Source organism: Elephas maximus, chromosome 5 (assembly GCF_024166365.1).
Source record: "Elephas maximus indicus isolate mEleMax1 chromosome 5, mEleMax1 primary haplotype, whole genome shotgun sequence".
In the NCBI taxonomy this organism is placed as follows: Eukaryota; Metazoa; Chordata; class Mammalia; order Proboscidea; family Elephantidae; genus Elephas; species Elephas maximus.
The window spans coordinates 162,555,724-162,561,049 of NC_064823.1; the positions used below are offsets into that span (position 1 = coordinate 162,555,724).

Consider the following 5,326-nt stretch of genomic DNA (forward strand, 5'->3'; position numbering starts at 1 on the left):
TGGCCCCGTGGTCAGCGGTTTGAACCCACCAGTGGCTCTGCGGGAAAAAGACCTGGCGATCTGCTCCCGTAAAGATTTCAGCCTGGGAAACCCGAAGGGGTAGTTCTACTCTGTCCCATAGGGTCACTAGGAGTTGGAATCAACATGACGGCACACAACAGCAGGTACCTGAGTCCACAGGTATTACAAAAGGTTAGGCTCTGTGCTACTAACAGAGAGCTGGGCGGTTAAAACTCACCCGGACGAGCCTGAGAAGAAAGGCCTGGTGTCCTGCTTCCGCAAGGTCACAGTCTTGACGACCCTACAGAGCACAGTTCTAGTCTGACACGCATGGGGTCCCCACGAGTTGGAACCGGCTTGACGGCAACCGGTTAACAGGTCTGTAGGTGTCTCACCGGAATTTGTATTTCGCTGACTAGTCATGCTGAGCACCTTTACATGTGTTTGCTGGTTATTTGGATATTTTCTTTAGTGAAGGGTGATTAGTTCTTCTGACTAGACTTAAAAAAATTAATTTGTAGTTTTTTTATATAGCTTGGGTATGAATCTTTCGTCAGACATATGCATTGTGAGTATTTTCTGATTCTCTGGCTTGCTTTTTCATTTCCTTAGTGACATCTTTTGATGAGCGGAAATTTCCAATTTTGATAAAATCCAGTGTTTGTTTTCTTTTATGATTAATGCTTTCTGTGCCCTCACAGACGTTCCTACCTCCGATCACGAATCAAGTCTCCTGTTTTAGAAGCTTCGCAATTTCAGCTTTGACATTTATGATCCATCTTGAATTTGGGTATGATGGAAGTTTCATTTGTTTTTCCAAACAGATAAGTCATTCCAGCTCCATTTATTGAAAAGCCCTTCTTTCCTCAATCTAAAGTTTCTACAGCGGAATCTGTGAGAGCCAGGACTGGACGAGACTGCCTTGTTTTTCTAGGTCTTGAAAGTTTTCCGCCTTTGACAGGGTGCAGCCTTACCACTTTTCTATCGCTTTAGTGGAAAGTATTTGTTTTCCTTCTCTGACAGGTTTCTGCCTTACACAGGTTTTACTGTATTTGGGTCTTCAAATGTTAAGTAATTCCAGTTTCCAGTTTCTTGATGGTATTTTGAAGTTTGCCTTTTATTTCTGTAAACAATAAGCATGATCATTTTAGTCTCTCTCTGATCATTGCTGATGTCAGATGGATCTTGGCTCTGAGCAGAGAATACCAGAAAGATGTTTATTTGAGTTTTATTGGCTGTGCAAAGGCATTCCACTGTGTGGATCATAACAAATTATAGATAACATTGTGAAGAATGGGGTTCTAGAACACTTAATTGTGCTCATGAGGAAACTGTACATAGACAAGAGGCAGTCATTAGAACAGAACGAGGGGATACTTCCTGGTTTAAAATCAGGAAAGGTGTGCGTCAAGGTTGTATCCTTTCATGGTATCTATTCGCTCTGTATGCTGAGCAAATAATCAGAGAAGCTGGACTATATGAAGAACGGGGCATCAGGATTGGAGGAAGACTCATTAACAACTGCGTTATGCAGATGACACAACCTTGCTTGCCGAAAGTGAAGAGGACTTGAAACACTTACTAATGAAGATCAAAGACCACAGCCTTCAGTATGGATTACATCTCAACATAAAGAAAACAAAAACCTTCACAACTGGATGGATAAGCAACATCATAAATGGAGAAAAGACTGAAGTCATCAAGGATTTCATTTACTTGGATCCACAATCAACACCCATGGAAGCAGCAGTCAAGAAATCAAAAGATGCATTGCATTGGGCAAATCTTCTGCAAAAAACCTCTTTAAAGTGTTAAAAAGCAAAGATGTCACCTTGAGGACTAAGGAGCGCCTGACCCAACCCAGGGTGTTTTCAATCACCTCATATGCATGTGAAAGCTGGACAATGAATAAGGAAGAATGAAGAATTGATGCCTTTGAATGGTGTTGGGGGAGAATATTGAATACACCATGGACTGCCAGAAGAACAAATTTGTGTTGGAAGTACAGCCAGAACACTCCTTCTTTAGAAGCAAGGACGGCGAGACTACGTCTCACATACTTTGGACATGTTATCAGGAGGGACCAGTTCCTGGAGAAGGAAATAGTGCTTGGTAAAGTCAACGAGATGGACTGACACAGTGGCTGTAGCAATGGGCTCAAACACAGCAATGATTGTGAGGATGGCACAGGGCTGGGCGGTGCTTTGTTCTGTTGTACGTAGGGTGACTATCAGTCGGAACCCACCCAACAGCACCTAACAACAATCTCTGATCATTTCAATATCTGGTCTTCACCAGTCAGCTTCTGCTATTATCGCTGCTGGCTGTCCCTCATGGGGTCTTCTGTGGACAGTTATTTTCAACCCTATGCTACTCATTGTTAACAAAAAGCTATTTTTTTTGAGAACTAGGGTAAAGATGTTAACCCCAGCCAGGTGCTGGAGCATCTAGATCCGCGGTAAAGCCGTTTGCGGGTCGAGGTTTTCTGAACCACACAAGTGGTTGATTCAGGGAGCACTTCGTGAAGTCTTGTGAGGAGCAGGGCTTCCCTCTAACCCTTCACTCGGCTGAGTACCTAGTCATCTCTCCCTTCTCGGCGTAGGGCCAAGGGGTCGCTATAGATTCACCCTTCTTGAGGGGATAACTTAGGGGCCCAGTCATCAGAAACGGTCTCCTCTGGACTCCCGACGTACGCAGGCCTGAGGCCTTGACGTGTCCTCTTCACTGAGGTCAGAGACTCGAGCCAGGGTCTGCCTGGACTGGCAAAGCCCTCAGGGCAAAAGGCACTTGCCTTTCTGAGCTCCTGCTTTACCGTAATTTTGGCCATTCCTCCACAGGTTGCCAGACGTTCACTGCTTGTAAGGAGACGCATTTAAAGCAGCACGTATCTTTAGTGTGTTATTCCAAATAGCCTCGCCTGTCGCTACTGCAACCGGAAATTCCTTCCCTCTTTCGAAAAACAAACATTTAAGGGTATACATTTCCCTCAGAGTATCACTCTAGCCACGTTCCCCCGTGTTTTGACATTATCATGAGCTTCAAAGTTATTTTCTCATTTCTGACATGGTTTCTTTGACCTACGTGTATTTAAAATTTCTTTAATTGCCTTGTTGTTATTGATCTCTCCTTAATTGTGGTCAAAGACTGTGTGATCTCTGTCATTCTATCCTGTGAGAATTACTGACACTTGCTTGTGTCCTGGTATATGGTCCATTTCCAGAATGTTCCAAGTGTGCTGGAGAGGGATGTTTTCTCTAATGGGCATAAAAAGATCAAGCCTGTGAAATGTATCGCCCAAAGCTTCTATATGCTGAGTAATTCTATTTGCTTGATACACTATCAACTACTGAGAAGTGTGTTAGAAAAGAAGGTCTGTAATTATTGCTCTCAGCCTCTATCGTAAGAAGCTAGAACATGGACAGCAAATGGCCAGCACATTAAGCAAAACAAAGGAAATTTACGAAATAGCAAAAATCTATGAAAACAAAAACAACCAAGAATAAAGACAGTGACCCCAAAAGCTAGTTCTTGGGCAAGGCCCTGTAAAATTCATAAACTCTTAGCTAGACTGATGATGGAAAAGAGAAAACCTAAATTAGGAACATGAAGAACGAGATAGAAGGCTATCACTACAGGTTCTACAGACATTAAGGAAAAGGGATATTATGAACAAGTTCACGCCAATTATTTTGACAACTTAAATAAAATTCCTTGACAAACATCTTAAAAACATGACACAAGAGGAAACAGAAAATCTAAATAGCCTCCGGTCTATTTTTAAAAATTCTCAATTAAAAAAAAAAAAAACTTAGCACAAAGAAAACTCCAGGCCCAGATGACTTCATTCGTAAGTTCTATCACACATTTAAGAAAGAAATACCAACCCTGCATAAACTATTGCAGAAAATAGAGAATGGAAGGGGGCCCAAGAGAGGACTCTGTAATATCTACTTCTTGAGCTGATTACCTAATTCACTTTGAAGTAACTCACCCAACTCACTTAGCTGTAGTGATAGGCGTCGTGCATGTCTGTGAAGGCATGTTTTACTCTGATATGATCGTGTAGAAGGTAAAGCAGTGCAGCCACAGGCGCCTGGCTCAAGGCGATTCCATCTTTCACTCACTCACCTGCCAGCCCAGGGACTACAGGACTCCTTCCTCCAGGGGAAGAGGCTAGACCAGCCCTTAGTAAAGCCGCAGGCAGTTCTGCACACATCTGAAGACCCAGGGGCTCCTGGAGGTGTCTGGCCCTTGGCAACGGTGAACCAAACACAGGCTCCACTCTGTTGGCCCCAGCCTCACCCAGGCCGGTTGGTGCTGTGCTCATCAGCAGCTGTGCACCCCTCCCGCCTGGACTACAGAAGGGACCCTCGTGAATACTTGAGCTGTTCAGAGAACCACACGTGGCTGGGAGCCAGGAGCTCTGATGGCACAGATGTGGGGACACTGGCCAATGAGCATGTCTGGGTCTTGGATGTAGCATCCCTGAGTGGGGACAGTCCCGCCCTGCCCCCATGAGGTCATGAGTGCTGCTGCGTGCTGGAAGGACAGGCCCCACTGGTCAGGTTGTGCCTGTGTGGGTGGGGGGGTTGGGCACAAGGGTGCCATCCCCAGGCCAGGCAGAAAGCCCCATCTTCACCCAGGGACCCCTCTGGGAGTGGGACCGCAGCCAGGAGGACGCCTGCACTTGGCACGTGCTGGGCCAAGTCACTGCCTGCTCTGTAAGCAGTTCTTGCCCTCTGCCTCCAGTCTTTCCATTTTTCTAAGTAACGAGTAAGAGCGCATGTGTGTCTGGCGGGTCTGCGCTCTTTGCTTGTGAGCTTTAGCTGAGTTCATTAAGAGCCGAGACAGGCGTTATGTCTGAAAGGTGGTTCAGATGTGGAATTGTGTCACGTTCCAGGACGGGAACCTGGCTCCTGGGACAGCGGGGACTGGCTAAGCGCTGGGCCCCACATGTGCAGGCTCCAGGTGAGGTGCAGCATTCACATGGGCACAGGCTTTGCAGCCCCTCATGCCCCCACCCAGCTGTCTCCCTCGGGGCTGCACCCCCACCTTCTGTGACCTGCAGATCCAGGCATCCGCCTGCAACCAGCCCACAGCTCCAGCTCAGCTCTGTGCTCCCCAACTAGGGGAGGGGCCCCATAGGCAACGGATGGCAGCACCCCTTGGTCCTTCCTGCTCCACGGGGGTGGGGGTAGTGTCAGGGGATGGGCAGGAAGCGGGGAGCGAGGACACAGAGATACAGAGGACTGAGCAGCACCGCGTGCTCCACCGACTGAATCCCGTGGCCAGCACGGCAATGACACAGGCGGCAGTGAGACAGAGG

General features: G+C 46.8%; 1 protein-coding gene across 1 annotated transcript in view; it reads right to left on the bottom strand.

The window, feature by feature from the left end:
• The window catches only part of LOC126077377 (uncharacterized), a 1,154,420-nt gene that overhangs the window by 263,820 nt on the left and 885,274 nt on the right, over positions 1-5,326 (bottom strand). The gene's annotated exons all lie outside the window — the stretch shown is intronic.